Raw genomic sequence first — 18240 nt, 5'->3', positions numbered from 1 at the left:
GCGGCCTGGGGGTTGGGGACCCCTGGCCAAAAGGAATGTAGGTTGCAAAGTCCTGCTGAAGTTGTCTAGAGAGTTAACATTTTGTCATGCAGGTTTGATTGTGAAATCATCATTTAAAAAATATAATTGTGTGCTAAGAAAAAGAATGAGCCTTTTATGAAAACAAATATTTTGATCATGGTCTCTTATTTGTTTTACATAGTTGATTGAAGTTAATGGAATTAGATCTCTTTGTACTACCCTCTGGGGACAAGAATGAGAGTTTTAGAACATCAGTTTATTTCTATGGTTCTTTTTTCTTTTTTTAAATATTTATTTATTTATTTAGGCTGCACTGGGTCTTAGCTGCAGCGCACAGGATACTCGTTGTGGCATGCGGGATCTTTAGTTGTGGCATGTGGGTTCTTAGTTGCGGCACACATGCGGGGTCTAGTTCCCAGACCAGGGATCTAACCTGGGCACCCTGCATTGGGAGTCTTGCCCACTGGACCACCAGTGTAGTCCCTCTATGGTTCTTAATTAAAATTCTTTTGTTAAGGAATCTTTTGTTTCTTAAATGGTAGTGCTGTTACCAAGCCAGTGTGAGAGTTCAGTATTTACATGACTTGCAAGTATTTACTTAAATACAGAGCAAAATGATAGATTTAAACCTAAACATAATGATAATTATATTAAATGTTGAATAGTTTAAACACCCCTAATTAAAAGGCAGATATTATCATACTGGATAAATAGCAAGACTCAACCATATGTATTTTCAGAAATTCAGTAGAAATATAAAGAAAGCTGGAGTGGCTATTTTAATATTAGACAAAATAGATTTTTAAAAAATTGAAGTATAGTTGACTTACAATGTTGTATTAGTTTCTGGTGTACAGCAAAGTGATTCAGTAATCCATATATATATTCTTTTTCATATTCTTTTCCATTATTGTTTATTACAGGATATTGAATATAGTTCCTTGAGCTATGCAGTAGGACCTAGCTGTTTATCTATTTTATATATAGTAGTTTGTATCTGCTAATCCCAAACTCCTAATTTATCCCTTCCCCCACCACTTTCCCCTTTGGCAACCATACGTTTGTTTTCTGTGTCTGTGAGTCTGTTTCTGTTTTGTAAATAAGTTCATTTGTATCATATTTTAGATTCCACGTATTAGTGATATCGTATGGTATATGTTTCTCTTTCTGGCTTTCTTCACTTAGTATGATAATCTCTAGGTCCATCCATGTTGCTGCAAATGGCATTATTTCATTCTTTTTTATGGCTGAGTTAATGGCTAAGTTAATCCATTGTATATATATATACCACATCTTCTTTACCCATTCATCTGTCAATGGGCATTTAGGTTGCTTCCATGTCTTGGCTATTGTAAATAGTGCTACTATGAACATAGGGGTGCATGTATATATCTTTTCAAATTAGAGTTTTCTCTGGATATATGCTCAGGAGTGGGATTGCTGGGTCCTATGGCAGCTCTGTTTTTAGTTTTTAAAGGAACCTCCATATTGTTCTCCATAGTGGCTGTACCAATTTACATTCCCACCAACAGTGTAGGAGGGCTCCCTTTTCTCCACACACTCGCCATCATTTGTTATTTGTAGACTTTTTTTTTAACCTGACTTGTTACTGTTTATTTTATTTTTTTACTTTTTCATTTAATAGATTTACAATGTTGTGTTAGTTTCAGCACAGTACAGCAAATTGAATCCGTTATACATATACATATACTCACTTTTTTTTTTTTTAGATTCTTTTCCCATATAGGTCATTACAGAGTATTGAGTAGAGTTCCCTGTGCTATACAGCAGGTTCTTATCATTTGTAGACTTTTTAATGATGACCATTCTGACTGGTGTGAGGTGATACCTCATTGTAGTTTTGATTTGCATTTATCTAACAATTAGTGATGTTGAGCATCTTTTCATGTGCCTATTGGCCATCTGTATGTCTTCTTTGGAGAAATGTCTATTTAGGTCTTCTGCCTATTTTTTGATTGGGTTGTTTGATTTTTTGTTACTGAGTTATATGAGCTGTTGGTATAGTTTGGAAATTAAATCCTTGTTGGCCACATTGTTTGCAAATATTTTCTCCCATTCCTTAGGTTATCTTTTTGTTTTGTTGATGGTTTCCTTTGCTGTGCAAAAGCATATAAGTTTTATTAGGTCCCATTTGTTTATTTTTACCTTTATTTCTATTGCCTTGGGAGACTGACCTAAGAAAGCATTGATACAATTTATTTCAGAGAATATTTTGCCTATGTTCTCTTCTAGGAGTTTTATGGTGTCATGTCTTATATTTAAGTTTTTAAGCCATTTTGAGTTTATTTTTGTGTATGGTGTGAGGGAGTGCTCTAACTCCATTGATTTACATGTGGCTGTCCAGCTTTCCCAACACCATTTGCTGAAGAGACTTGTCTTTTCTCCATTGTATATTCTTGCCTCCTTTGTCGAAGATTAATTGACTGTAAGTGTGTAGGTTTATTTCTGGGCTCTCTATTCTGTTCCATTGATCCATATAGACAAAATAGATTTTGAAACAAGGAAGATTATCAGGGTTACAGACATATTTAATAATGATAAAAGTGTCAATTCATCAAAAGGACATAAAAATTCTAAAGTATATGCAACTAGTAACATAACTTCTAAATATTTGAGGCAAAAATTGATAGAACTTCAAAGAGACAATAGAAAAATTTTACAATTTTAGTTAAAGATTTTAACACTCCTTTCTCAGAAATTGATAGAACAGTTAGGCAGAAAATCAGTAAGGAAATAGAAGACCTGAAAAACACTCTCAACCAACTTGATTTTATTCATCTTTGTAGAACATTCCACCCAACAGAAGAACATTCACCAGCTAGACTATATTCTGAACCATTTAACAAGGTTCAATAAATATAAGAGGATTGAAACCATACAGAATATATTCTTTGACCATAATGGAATGAAGTCAGAAATTAATAAAAGAGAGATGTCTGAAAATTAGACAACACATTTCTAAATTGTACAGAGTTTAAGATAAAAATCACAAGATAATTAAATACATGTTTATCCACCTGTGTAAATGACTTTTATGCATTTATAGTTTTATATATCACATTTTACATATAAATACACATGTGCATGCATGCCTTTAAAGTTGAAAGTTTCATACGTGGTTGAGCTTATTTGAAATAAATGGAGTTAGAATAATTAAACGTGACTGATGGATTTCTATAGGGCAAACACAATAATCATGCTGTGACTCTGTATGATGGAAAATGCTCCTCCTAAAGAATTTAATTCCCAAATGGAACAAAATATCACAAAAATAGAAATGCAGAGCATTTCATGTTACTCTTTAAGCTTTGTATAAAAATGATAGCCTGGATATGTGTAATGAGTTGTTATTCATAGAATGAAGTTCACTGAACTCTTGGTTGTGGGTTTTCGCAGGGGATGCGGAAGAACATTTCAGCAGTAGCTCAATCAGTTCAGGGTGTGTAAAGGGGAAACCTAAGAAAAGTATTGAAAGGGTCTCAGCTTTGTGAAAGAGACAGCCAGATGTCAGCCTGAAGAGTAGCCTCTGTCTGCTTTCCATGATGGGGAGAGTATGTCGTGAATGAGATGATAAACATATGGAACAAATTACTGGGAAAGGCAACTGGAGGAGACCATAGATGAATTCAAGAAACACCTAGACTTGTTTCTAGAGAAAGGGAATTGATGAGTCTGGGAAAGCAGGAGGGTTGTATTGGTTTCTGCAAACAAAGTGGTTACATTGAGAAAGATGTGTTTTTTTCCTTTTGCACAATTTTTACATTTTTATGTACCTTCAATCTCTATTTTAAAGAATATCCCCCCCTACCCCCGAGTCACACTGTTTTTTTACAAACAATTTCTTTTCAACTTTATCTTCCAAGAGGTCAGATTAGCTTAGGTTTGGAGCATCAAAAACTATTTACTTTAACTGTTTTAGCAAACTTTGCTGCTTACTGCACTTTTATTCACTCACCTGGAATTACTGAGGGGTTGGCTTTACCTGTGCATTCCTCCTCAGCCTCTACCTTTCCAATCGTTATTACGGCTAAGTCACATAGTGTTTGACAAAATATGTTGAATATGTATGGTTCTTCCTGACTCCCTTTAGATTCCATTTTGAAGTATTTCCAAATTGTGCAGGGCAATTTCATGATGTAAACAACATAGTCTCATCACACTTTAAGAGGAAATTATGAGTTGTCTCCCATTCCTCTTATAGTCCAGTTAGATCTTCATTAAAGCCCCTCTGAAGTAGTCACTCTAATTTCCCTGCAGTGCTGACTCTAGAATTCTGAGACCAGAAATAGCTATACAGTGTATAGTATGCATTGTCATTCTTCAGCGTTACATCTGAAACTCTGCACCCTATGAAATAAAGCTTCCCAGAGTCATTTGTATGGAAGTTCATGATTAGCAGTAATGGTTAGAAGTTAACATTTTTCTCTAGAGAAGATAAGCTTGTTGTTCAAGGTGTCAAAGAGATTTTTATAGACATTTTCATTCTTTAGGTCTAAAAATGCTAGAGGGAAAATAAGCAGCCACCCTCATCTTGCAATATTGTTTTAAAGTTTCCTTAATCAACTTTAAGGTGCTGCATATAATTTAAATCTAATTTAAACTTAAATTTTGTTGTAAATAGCCTTTGCCCTCATAGATGTGATTATATAGGCTGCATTTCTGCCCCCTCCCAAAGATTCCTTTATTATCATGCATGTTTCTTTTGTTTTCATAATTTCTTGAATTTTTTTCTCACCATTTATTTGTGACCTTACGTATAAATATGCCATTTGTAATATAGCCAAAGCATCACGTTCATGGAAGTCAAACAGGACTTTTGGTAATAATAGACTACTGTATTTTTGCCTTCTCTTTTATATTAAAAAATAGCTGCATGTAACATTAATTATATGTTTGCCTCTTGTCTAGAAATTCAAATACTTCAGATGGAAATCTGTTTAATACGGCTTTCCCAAGTTAGTTTAACATAACCTTTATGTTAACATAGATTTCTAGTTCCATATTTATTGTTAAATCTTCCTTTCCCAAGCAAAGCAATTATTCTTCTGACTATCTCTCTATAACATTCTACAAAAGATTCAGGTTAGAAGTTTTGACTTGACTATAGTTTTCCTACTGTATGTAAAACCTCTTAAAGGAAAGCATCTTATTAAAGATATTTAGATCATTAGAAAATAGTGTGAAATAATAATAGAGTTAACATTCATCCTGCATTTGTTGTGAACCCTGTATACCCTGAATGCTTTATAGGGACCACCTCCTTTGAAGTAGTTTACGTTATCACACCCATTTTACAGATAAGGAGACTGAGTTTTCATGGGTTGAGTAGCCTATCCAATATCACAAAACTGGTAAGTACTTGAGCCAGAAATGAATCTAGACAGTATGATTCCAAAATCCATACTTTTAATCACTAGCTAATATGGCGTCTACATTATTTCATTTGCATTTCTAATCTCTCAAATTTTGTGATTAACAGTGATTATATAAATGTCCTGTGCTTGAAGTAGGTTGGGAAGTAGGGGTCCTTTTTTTTTTTTTATATATATCTTCTTGATGAATTATACTTCTTGCTATCAGTTGAAATCACCTGACCTAGACAGTACAGTTATTTAAATTAGTATAGAAAATGAATATAAATAGAGAAGAGTGATGAAGACTTTAATGATCAAAGATCAAAGTTTTGTTTTATTTTTCTCTGAGAATAAGAGGGTTTAATTATTACTCAGAAAGTGAAAATGATTCATAATATCAAAGATGTTTGAATTATACTTAAAATTAATTGCATCTACCACACAGGAAAATATTTACTCAAATAAATAGGACAGGTTCCTTTATCATCTTATCCAAAATGTTATACCTGCATGGATTATGGGGCTTCTCACTTGAAGCAAGTGCTGGTATCACAAACAGAAACACCCACTTGTCCAGAGATATGGATTCTTGGACCCTGGTCTCCTCGTATTTTACAGCACCTCTGCTTAGCCATCAGGTTCTGCATCAGGTTACTGGGGGCCTTCCTCTGGCTCATAGCTGCTTATCCTCAGGACAGCTTGTGTCTTAGAAACTAGGTATCAGCTTAAGCAATTTAACACTTCCTTGTCTGCTTAAAGAAAAGTAGCGCACCATAAATCTAGGAAGATTTCAGGAAGTATATGATATTGATGAAGGGTCACAAAAGTGCTGTCTAGAGCAACGAAAAGACCTCCATGTATCTGCATTCAGATAGCGATGGAAACAGTTTACTGAAGCAGAGACTGTCATAAAATTGATACGCCATCTGTGCCTGCTGAATGTTATTGCTTCATCATTCAGATAATTGTTATTTATAGCTTAAAAAGAGAAATTTGTTGTTTATCTAAGATAATCTACTTTCAGTGAACATGGTTCTCCTGTCAGCCACTGCTTCCACAATCAGGCAGGGGAAAGAGCTCTTTACTGGGAGCTGTGCAGTTGAGTGTCATTCTGTGACAGGCCTGTTCTTTGGTTGGTGTGTTTACATAAAATTAAAAACAGTAGAAGCTGAACTTAGTTAACTAGTTGGCAAATGGAATTTTAAATCTATAGGACTGTTAGTAATAAAAATAACAATAATAATAAAGCAGGTCTCTTAGTAGTGAACTAGAAGAACAAGTTTTTATTTTTTGCTGAGAAAATGATAATAGGACAAAATTTGTTTACAGCCAATACTCTATTTTGCTATGCATGAAAAAAACAGGCATTAAATGTCAAGTGATAATGACAATGTCCATTTGCGATCATGTCGCCAATCAATTGTTTTCTATAGCTGTCTAATTCTTCATTCCAATTCCAAACACTTTTACTCCATTTTAATTTCCTAAACCTCTGCTCAATTAATGAATTTATCTTCAACTTCTGGACAAATATAAATCTTTGGGTATGCAAAGAGCTAATGTCTACTTTTTCCTATTGCTATCTTTACATAATTAATTCTGTGCATGTAGACATGCCCATTCAGGGGTTGCCAAGAATAATATGATAGCTTGATCTCCTTTCTCATTTTCTAGATAAAAGCCTCGGGTAAGTATGAGGGTCACCTTATTAAGTCCAGCTAGGCCTTGTTTTACAAATATCCTGGCCTCCCACCCCATCATGGTTCATTTTACTGTTGTCTTATCCAGAAACATACTTCAAAGGCTTTTCAGAAGGGCAGCTGATTTTCACAGTTTGGAGAGCTTTGGTTTAGGATCCTCCAAGCTTTCCCAAGAGAAGCTCATGCATTGTCTCTGTATGATCTCTTGGTATGAAGCCTTTGGGTTTGGGCATATTGGCTGCACATGTGCTGCAGTCCAGTATTGTGTACTTGAGAAGATAAGTCAAAGAGAATCCACAGTCTCTATCTGTTTCCCGGCATTTTGGTTTTGCATTGTTATGCCCCCTTCCAATGAAGAATAATGGGATGAGTTTCTTTTGTTCCAGAAAGCATGTCTCAGCACCAAATTTTCACTCTTCCTAGGTTTAAAAAACCCACCAGCATATTTTTAGGAGAGAAATACATTATTCATCTATTTTGTTCTAATGGAAGCTGAGTCTTTAGAAAGTATGTATTTGATGTTCTGACGGACGTAAAATGGAATGGATTCTCAGTGCATGCTAGAATCATTTATGAGTTAGCATCTGTATAGTGATAGTATATCTATTCACTGTCATTTAAAGAATTAGGATTTGCGGGGGGCTTCCCTAGTGGCGCAGTGGTTGAGAGTCTGCCTGCCAATGCAGGGGACATGGGTTCGAGCCCTGGTCTGGGAGGATCCCACATGCTGCGGAGCAGCTGGGCCCGTGAGCCACAATTGTTGAGCCTGCGCATCTGGAGCCTGTGCTCTGCAGCAAGAGAGGCCGCGATGGTGAGAGGCCTGCGCACCGCGATGAAGAGTGGCCCCCACTTGCCGCAACTAGAGAAAGCCCTCGCACAGAAACGAAGACCAACACAGACATAAAAATAAAAATAAATTAATAATAAATAAATTAAAAAAAAAAAAGAATTAGGATTTGCGGAATATCAGAAATTTTAATTCATCACTTTGAGTATTTGAGTAACCTTTTGTTACATGTGCTTGAAATTTCCAGGTCTTTCAAAAATATTCAAGCTAAAAATGGTTTTATTTGGGATAATGTTTGGCCGTATCAACAACGAATGGTGGCTGATTATATGGGCTGAGAATAAAGTGAATGGTATTCTTCTAAAAACCTAAAAAAATCAGACAAGAAAGATGGGCTGGTGATTCAAATGCATGATTAGCATCTATTTAAGCTGACTTGTTCTTGTCTGGTCATTAGAAGTCTCTACCTTCTGTAGTTGTTGAAAAACCTGTTTTCAAATGTAGTCTTTGTAACTCATCAGATGACTTACAGGAAGGCTTATGTTGACTTTCAGGGGAGGATCTGCAAACTAATCATCAACAATCCACATTTCCACTGATGAACATCTGAAATCCTAAAGTTTTCAGACATGTGGCATGAAGTGTATTGCCAAAATGTGGTATCTTAATGCTGTGTGATGTAAATGATTTGATTAAGTTGACAGTCAACTACCAAACATAAGAACCTTATGTCAAGTACTAGTTATGAATATGAATCAAGCTAAGTCCAAAAGAAAGTTGCAGTGACAAGTAAAAGAACTGAAGATTCTTAACTTACTAAAGCCACACATTATTTTTGAGGAATCATTTTTAAAACTTTTTTTTTTTAAAAAAGGGAAGGAAAGTTGAAAAGAAAATCATGGCACAGAGTGAACTTGAATGTTCAAGAGGATTACGGTGATGTATTTAATGGTTCTCTTCTGATGGAGTTCAGTGTCTGTGCCAAGCAAATGTAATGGAAATGAGGAAAATTAAATTCAAGTGTTTGCCTTATGAAACCTCAGTTCTCCTGGCAGGATCTGAATGAGGACTTGTTTGACTAGTCAACCCTAGATATTATCTCTTATCCAACATGTGCCTGTGGTTTGGATGGATTTCCTTCGTATTTTTATGCAGCTGTCAATGGAGAAAGGAAGAGCTCACTTTCCCCCACTAGAAATCTACATATGTAGAAAGATTTACAAAACCCTGGAAGACAAATTTTAGTTATCATTCATTTACTCATTCATTTATTGTTTCATTTATTCAACAAACATTTATTGAAGTACTTCAAGGCAGTGTGCTGAATTTGACTAGACACATAATACTAACGAATAGGACTTCTAAAATTATGGCTTCTTTGATTTGTTATGGAAGTTTTCCAACTCAAGTTCCTTAAAAAGTTAAAAACATTTTTGCAGTGAGAAATACTAAAAAAAATCAGTTAAAAGTTGCTATGGATTTGGAAAAAACTGAAATCTTTTGATGATAATTTTGAAGTAACCAAAATATTATCATCTAGATTACATGAGTAATTAATGCAAAAACATCCTATTAAAAATTTTGGTTCCAATATGCTTTGCCTCAGATATTATTTAGCAGAATTGTCGTTAGTTCTGGAAATTTTTCTTAGAACATAGCTCTTAGAAGACAGCTATGTATTTGTCTGTGTATGTGCATGTTTGGCTGTGTGTATCTTTTAAGAAGAAGGATTAAATTAGTTATGTCAGAAAATTTTTAGTTGTAATCCACAGAAGAGTTGGAAACTCCATCTTACACTAATGGGGGGCATGGGGATGTGATTTTTAGTTTCAGTTGTCTTTTTCAAAGCATTATTAAAGTTGTGTCTGATAGTTCCCTTTTAATTTATCATCCAAGCTCTGCACGTGCTTGGAAGATCACCTAAGTCTAAAGTTTCTTGTTTTGTTCAGGCCCAGAGTAGGAAATTTGACCAGTGTTCAGTGTAACTTTCCCCAGTAAGGATAAAAAAGTGACTGTGTTTTTACATTAGTGGTAGTCAGAGTTAAAATTTTTTTTTTAGTAAAATTTTTTCATTTAACCTTCAACTTTCCGAACCTCTGCGATCATAGTTGCTTGTCATCTCCATTCTGTAGAGGAGCAGTCTGGGGCTCATACAGATTGAGTGAGTTGCTCAAGGTCCTCCAACTTCATTTTGGCAGAGACTCAAACTAAATCTTCTCATGCCAAGTTGTATGCTCTTTTTCATTACAACTGAGATACCTCCAAGAAATCTTGGGGATTAGTAAAAAATACTATGCCTATAGAAGGAACTAGAAACATCATTACTTACCCATGCAGTTATCAAATTCACACCTTTGTTTTTGATTGACTGTAAGGGGAACAAGCTTTAGCAGTTTCGTTTTACCCATCATTTAATACCTTAAAATTCAAGACAGCTTCTAAAAGAGTAAGAGGGTAGGGAATAAATCTTGTGCTTGCCCCACAGGAAGTCTATTCTTTGCTGAAAGCAATATTTATTCCACTGTGTGTGTGAGTGTGTGTGTGTGTGTGTGTGTGTGTGTGTGTTGGCATGTGTTTGCAAGCATACGTGCATATGTATGTTTTAACTTCCCTTAAGGCTGCGTGCCTTTGTCTCAGATCTCACTGTGGACCAGTGGTAGTGGCCCTTGTCTTAACGGTCACTTTCCCTGGGTCACAAATAGCTTTCTTTATTGCATTAGAGGGCTATAAATTTTTCGTGATCCCAAGCTGAGTTTTAACCAGTCACCTCAAGGTGAAGAGCTCAGTATCATATTACTGTTTCCTTGGGCTGTCATCCATTGCCCCTGACCAACATGTCATAAATGTTTTAAGAGTCTGCAGCCCTTTCAGCTTGGTTCTAATCTGAGGCATACAGCTCGGGCTCACAGCTCAATGAATCTTGGAAAACTTGCTCCTGCACTTGTGTGTTCATGCAGAGCAGCCAGATTCTTCAAAATAAATGGTGATGTGTCCTGGCCTATTTCAGATTAAAATGGATTCCCCGTGAGTCTAGTGTTAAGGACAACAGTATTGCACCAGGCTTTTTTCACCCAAAGAGCTATTAGTCAGACATATGAGCCATTTTGCAGGAAAGGGAAGAATTGTCCTGGAAATGCTTTGGCTGACTTCTAAAAGAGCTCTCAGGAAGTGATGTATGCTCTTGAGCACTCTGTTGTGAGCTCTGTTAAGTGTTGTGGATGTGTATTAAAGTACCGGACGGACACTCATACACACGCAAAGACATTTTGGATTAAAATAAGTTCTAAGCGACCATCTAGGACACCTCAGAAAGAAATGCAGGAGAATTGTATAGACAATGGCTCTAGGGTTTTGAGGGCGAAGGAAGTACTTTGTACTGAGGAAGACTTCCTTAGTGAAATAAGTTTGAGTTGCATATTAAAGAGTGATGGGATTTGGAGGACCAAAAAGAAGAGAGAGAGTATTCATGAACAAAATAACAGAAAAAGTGAAAGCCTTTTCGGGGAGTAAGGAAATGAGTCTAAGTGTAGTGAAGGGTTTACAGGAAGGAGAATCAAAGCAAACAAAGTAGAAATTAAGACTGTGGGCCAGATTATCGAAGCCCTTAAGATGGATCCGACCTTATCCTGACACATTTCAAAAAATGCTTTCACCTACTTCCTATTCAACTATTTATATAATACTTTGTCTTCCATGGGGTGTTGCCAAATTTGTATTTTGCCCTTTATAAAAGTGGGGAAAGGGGCTTCCCTGGTGGCGCAGTGGTTGAGAATCTGCCTGCCAATGCAGGGGACACGGGTTCGAGCCCTGGTCTGGGAAGATCCCACATGCCGCGGAGCGGCTGGGCCCATGGGCCACAATTGCTGAGCCTGCGCGTCTGGAGCCTGTGCTCCGCAACAAAAGAGGCCGCGTTAGTGAGAGGCCCGCGCACCGCGATGAAGAGTGGCCCCCGCTTGCCGCAACTAGAGAAAGCCCTCGCACAGAAACGAAGACCCAACACAGCCATTAAAAAAAAAAAAAAAAAAAAAAGTGGGGAAAAAAGGAAAGAACTCAGCAAATTTAGATTCTATTCCTGTACATAAAAAATATAGGGTTTGCTGAAGAGAGGACTTTCCTCAGATCATTTCATAAAAAAAAATTATCTCTTTGTTCAATCCCGGCTGTAAATATTAGCAACCTTGATTTAACTTGGTGATGTGCATTCATCCTTTAAAGAGGTCAGTCTCTAAGGCTGAGTCCAAGAGACAGTTTACGTCGTTGTTACTCACTACAGTTCTCAATGATGTTAATTCAGAAAATAAACTTTCAAGTGGAATTTAAAACTGATATGTTCTACTTGGCATTCTGACCAGGAGTTAAATATATGGAAACTAAGGAGTAAAGAAAGTTTTGTTTTTTAAAAAATAACACTTACTTATAAGTATATTATCTTTAGTAATACATTTAGACATAGCATAACTACATTTCAGCACTTGCAAGAAATTTGTTTAGTTCTGGTTGCTATAAATTCTAGAACTGTATATTTTTAGTTTACTTTCTGAAAACACTTTCAGGGTTTCCTAACAGCTTCTTGAATTTTTGATAAATGTAATGAAACGACTGGTGATAGATATCTTCCTCTGTGTTTAATTAAGATGCAAAGTCATTTACCAAAGGAAGAAAATTATTATGTGAAGATAGAATGTAGAAGAAAAATAAAGAAAACCTGTTAACGAGGAAATAGTAGTAGATAAAGACTCAGATTAAACTTTCATGGATGAAAAATATCAAAGCCTTGTTACAGAAGGAATTATGTAAAATGATCAGCTCCTTATACTTTTTGTAGTTCAAATGTACTAATTTGAACTTAAACTCTATTTAGAGAAAAAGAAATCTGCTTAAAGAATAACTTCACTTTATTCTGAAATAGAAACGTTTTATATTTATGTATCTACTTTATTCTGAAATAGAAATGTTTTCTATTTATATATAATGAATTTTGTAAACTGAAACTTTGTGCAGAATATAGCGCTTCGTATTTTTGTCAGTTCAATTGAATCTTTGGAAAAAAATTGCCTATTCATCAATTAAAGTTCTAAAATATATTCAGATAAGTCACATTGTAGATGTAACTGCAGTAAATGCCTCAAGTAGATCTGACCTCATTGTTTATGATCATTCATATAAGAATTGAGGTGAAGTTTACCTTTGCATTTTTTAATAGAGTAAATAAAATCAGTACCATTATATATGAGAAATTACTTCTAAGCACTTCCAAATTCTCTACTTTGTAGAAAGGAAGAGAAGCTAATATTTATTAAAAAGACATGCTGCCATGTACCTTCCCTACATCCTGTGAGGTAGGCATTCTAATGAATAAACTGAAGATCAGAAATAAAACTGACGTGCTCAAAATGGATTGCAGTTGTTTCATTGGAAGAACATTTATTTCCTGGGTTTTTTATACACATGACTCTGTTATCTTTTGTTATTGAATTTTGCCATGGGGAAGGGTGAAGTCAGTCTGATTTTTTTTTTTTTTCCCTCTCTTAGTAATGACCTGATCTTTCTGTCAGGATGATTAAATGACTCTTTATTTGTAACTTTTGAAGGTTATGTCTCCAATTTGATTGCCCTGTGTCAAATTTTCCTGGGAGGTAATTCAGGCCTTCGTTTGTTTACGATTTCTTTGAACTACTGCTTCCGAGTTTCCCACTGTGCTTGTCCAGCCGTCTTCTTCAGGTGCCAGGCGCAGCTCCCTTTTCAGTCCTCTCTGAAACCTTTTATTAATAAAGAGTTGTTAAGTTTCATGAGACCAAGTTGAATGGAACAAGGTCCCTGCTCTCCAGAAGTTTACAGATTTATGGGGGAGACAGACAGATTAAACCAACCAGTTTAGTACATTACGACACTTGTGATAATAGTGGTACCTACTGGGTTCACTGTAAGAACAAACATCTCAAATCTATTCCTTGAATATCCTGAGAATTTTTTTTTTAACCTGTTGATAGCCACTGCTGTTTTTATAGTAGATTTAATTTTCACGTCTTCAATGCAATTTAGATAAAAGAGAACTAGATTCTAGTCCTGGATCTGACCCCAAATTCTAGTGAGGAATTTATCCAGAAGTATTTACTCATCCTTAGCATGGGGAAAAGATACTTGGTCTGTTCTAATTTGTGGGATTATGGCAAAGTTAAAATAAGGTACCTTAAAAATTGAGTAGTTCTCTTAAAATGTACCTTAATGCTTTCTTATCATTGGATTCATTTTTATTTCTGTTACTAGTGGATAGGGAAGACTGAGTTGGCATACATTTTGTGACCTCTGTAGATAGTGAATATGAAACTTAGCACAGTACTTGGAATATTATGAACAATAAGTATGAGCTATTACAAAATTTACTAAAAATAGTAGTGTTTTCATGAAATGGCAAAATTATTTACCATTGATGCCTTTTATTTTGATCCTCCCAATAGAATCCGACAATGCAAAGTTTTCTCATTTATGCAGTTTGAATGTTTTATTTTTGAATCAATAAAATTGGAAAAGCAAACTTTGGTCTTGTTTAATAATTTCTCCATTATGAGTGATATTCATGGTGAAATATTTATTAGCAGGCTAGGAATTTTCTTATATTTATGGATTGAAAACAACCCAGTTCTCTTACTATTAGAAAGTTTTAAGAATTTATGGTTTCATGTGGACTTTTAAAATTTGAACTGGTTTTTCCAATGTGCATGTGGTTAAGATCTCAGAATCACTGACTTGAACCTCAGTTGCCTTTGGCCACAGTTGGCATTGGAACCTTAAATTGTGCCTTCATGCCTTACCCTCACTGTGGAGCCATAATTATTCCAATTCTTAACAAATTCAGAATTATTTTTGTCATCTAATAATATTAGAAATGTAGACTCATGAAGCTGAGAAAACAAAAGATGTCTTTAGTTTACTTTTCTTTACATTTAACTCTCATTTGGGACCTTCAACTTAACTTTATACCTAGGCAGATAAGGAAAAAAAATTTTTTTTAACACTGCATCCTGTTGCTTATTTTTGAAACCTAGAGAACGATGAGGTTACAAAATCTAGAAAACAAAATCATAGATATCAGCACTAACTTTGATAATTATGGATTACATAAAACACCTCTGATACTTTAGCTAAATTGCATGATATATCTCATTGCCCCAAGTGCCTTTTAATAGGTGTTTTTATGAATTAGTATCTAAGATTAAAAGTTTTTCTTTTAATGGTATCTTCTCTAGTTTATAAATCATCTTCTCTTTGTATCTGCAGAATAGTGTTTTGGTGAACACCTGTGCAGAGCACTGTGTAAGATACCTTTCAGAAATTAAACTCAACTGAGACAGGCCCTCAACTGTGTTAACTAACATCCTCAATCATCAGACAAAATTGCTAAGATTAAAACTTACAAAGCACTTATCTAATACTAAGATGAGCAGCGTAAACTATGCCTTTCCATGTGTGTTGATTTTTTAAAGTATTATTTCAAATTTTAAATAAGTTTTTTGTAAAAATGTATTTTCAATTAAAAAAAAAAAAGGAAACTTAGAGTCTATTCATTACCTCCAGAGGCTTCAGAGTATTAAATAACTCCTCTACTAACTTTTTTGGATGCCAGTCAAGTTGTGTGTTGTTTTTAAAATATAATGATATGAATAGTATATAGAATAAGGTTTAAATAATAATCAGAGAACAGTTTATATCTGAGTACACTGTAGCTATTTGACCCAGTGTTTAACTATTATGGGAAGTCTAGTTATTCAAGAAAAAATACAGGTAAGATGTACTATGCAGAGAGCAATAAATTTTTGAGGAATATAAATCCTAATGTACATGCTTGAGTACCTGTATTTAATAACAGAGTTTTAAAAATAAAGGCAGAATAAAAGTAACATACATTCCTAGAGGTGCAGCACCCAGCTCAGTCAGTAATGGATTAAATGATCTTAAACCTGAAGTGGTCAAAAAAAGCAGAGATCCACCGAATGTGAAACAAGGACCTTGAACTTTGCATCTATTTCCTGGTGTGCGTATGCATTGGAGTCCACGTCTATCTTTCAGGCAAGGGTGATACATGAATCACCTCAGAGAAGGTGTTAGACTTCAAGGCATAGGTTAGGCAGTTTTGTTGCCATTTCGGTGTTAAGAGGAAGAGGTTGGGGATAGGGAGTGTGGTTAAATTTATGTTATGGGTGCAGAACCCTTTATTTGCTCTATCCAGTCGAAAGGCTTTATGAAACCTAAGGATCCTAAGATACTTACCATCTACATGATTTATGAGTGTTGATGTTAACCTTAATCATCCTGTATATGCTGTTTCCCTCAAAGAGAGTTTTTGTTTTTTGTTTTTACTAAAATAAAAAAAAATTGCCATAGCACGAATACTAACAGGAGCATTATTAAAGGCTGGGATTAAGCCATGACTCTTGGGTTACTTGAATGTTGTGTCTCCACTGGCTTCTTGGAACATTTTGCTCACCCACGGATGGTTGTTAGGCAGATCCATATTCGTCCCTCATTGTACTCGCACTCACATTCTGGATAGGAGGGATTCCACACCAGCTAGGTGACAGCCGATGTCCCATTATTCACTGTCTGTCAGACCCTTTTCTTGCCCTGCCTCCCCACCTCTTTGCCCTGCTGAACCATATCATATAGCCCCCCTGTGTCAGAGGTCCTATCAGTGAACTTATTTCTGGTATTTTTGTTTAATTAATTGGCTTTATTTTTTTTTAATGATTTTAGATTACAGAACAGTTAAGCATATAGTACAGAGAGTTTACATATACCCCACCCTTGCTTCGCAGTTTCCTCTATTGTTAACATCTTAGCATGGTACGTTGGTTACAATTAATGAACAATATTGATACAGTAATATTAACTAAAGTCCATACGTTTCTTACATTTCCTTAGTTTTTACCTAATGTCATTTTCCTATTCCAAGATCTCATCCATGATACCATGTCACATTTAGTCATCATATCTCTTTAGACTCCCTTTGGCTGTGACAGTTTCTCAGACTTTCCTTGTTTTTGATAAGCTTGACTGTTTTGAGGATTACTTACTCATCAGTTACTTTGTAGAATGTCCTTCAGTTGGGATTTTTCAGATGTTTTTAATAATTAGATGGGTTATATATTTTGGGGAGGAAGACCACAGAGATAAAGTACTGTTTTCATCACATCTTATCAAGGGTAGTTACTATCTACATGATTTATGACTGCTGTTGACCTTAATCACCTGGCTAAAGCACTGGTTGTTCGGATTCTCCATATCTGTGGTATTTTGATAATTCTTTGGGCACTTTCAAGAGACATTCAACTAACTCCTTTAAATAAGGTGTGTAAAGTGATCCTGATGTTTTGAAAAAGCAACTGCCCTAGGCTCCTATGAGTAAGAGGGGACTCTTCCAAGAAGAGTTAACAAGGATAGTCAGGTGTGGGTGATGAATAATTATTAATAGTCCAGAAATAATTCCAATGGTCAAGCATAGGGCAGGATATAACATTGCTTTCTTATTTAGAAACTTTAAGAGCTCTGTTAATTATAAAGACAGAATCAAGATTGCTAATTAGAGAGGAGCCCACACAGCTTCTCTATGTATTTTTTTTTTTTAATTTTATTTATTTATTTATGGCTGTGTTGGGTCTTCGTTTCTGTGCGAGGGCTTTCTCTAGTTGCGGCAAGCGGGGGCCACTCTTCATCGCGGTGCGCGGGCCTCTCACTATCGCGGCCTCTCTTGTTGAGGAGCACAGGCTCCAGACGCGCAGGCTCAGTAGTTGTGGCTCACGGGCCTAGTTGCTCCGTGGCATGTGGGATCTTCCCAGACCAGGGCTCGAACCCGTGTCCCCTGCATTGGCAGGCAGATTCTCAACCACTGCGCCACCAGGGAAACCCTCTATGTATTTTTGAATATTTTCAGTGTTATATGATTCAAATCCTATTACAAAGATCCCATCCCTAAACGTATCTCAAGGCATAGATAGGAGAGAGGTTATCTGGAATATAGTCATTTAAAGGCTAATCCCCCCCATTTTTCCAACTTTATCATCATTATTAGACAAATTGGCATCTATTCCTTCAGTTTTATGGATGTTGAGAGTCAAACATGCAACATATGTTTTAATTTACCAAGTAAGATTCTTTTTCCCCTTTTGGTACCAGAATGTTTCTGAGCTGAACATTCAGCAGCCTTTGGCTAATATGTTAATTATGCATTATTCATAGTGAAAGGTTCAGATTCGTTATGCTGCAACTGTTCAGTCCTTGACAAATAACTCTTATAGGTCACACCCATTTTTAAGTAAATAAAGAACAGCAAGAACTGAATTTCTTCTAAAAAATGTGTAGT

The 18240-nt window shown here is 35.6% G+C and overlaps 1 protein-coding gene and 1 long non-coding RNA gene across 3 annotated transcripts in view; one reads left to right on the top strand and one right to left on the bottom strand.

Moving 5' to 3' along the window:
- Nucleotides 1-18240, top strand: part of COL25A1 (collagen type XXV alpha 1 chain) — a gene marked incomplete at its 5' end in the record, with an annotated part of 478255 nt that overhangs the window by 191565 nt on the left and 268450 nt on the right. The window lies entirely within an intron of this gene.
- The window catches only part of LOC309627326, a 195468-nt gene continuing 185436 nt past the window's right edge, over nucleotides 8209-18240 (bottom strand). The window contains exon 2 of the long non-coding RNA XR_014243674.1: nucleotides 8209-17787. This is a non-coding gene — a long non-coding RNA (uncharacterized lncRNA). The remainder of the gene's footprint in view (nucleotides 17788-18240) is intronic.

Source organism: Balaenoptera borealis (genome assembly GCF_965194805.1).
Source record: "Balaenoptera borealis genome assembly, chromosome: 4".
Lineage (NCBI taxonomy): Eukaryota > Metazoa > Chordata > Mammalia > Artiodactyla > Balaenopteridae > Balaenoptera > Balaenoptera borealis.
Note: the sequence above shows the minus strand (reverse complement) of the source record. Positions and strands in the feature narration are given on the sequence as shown.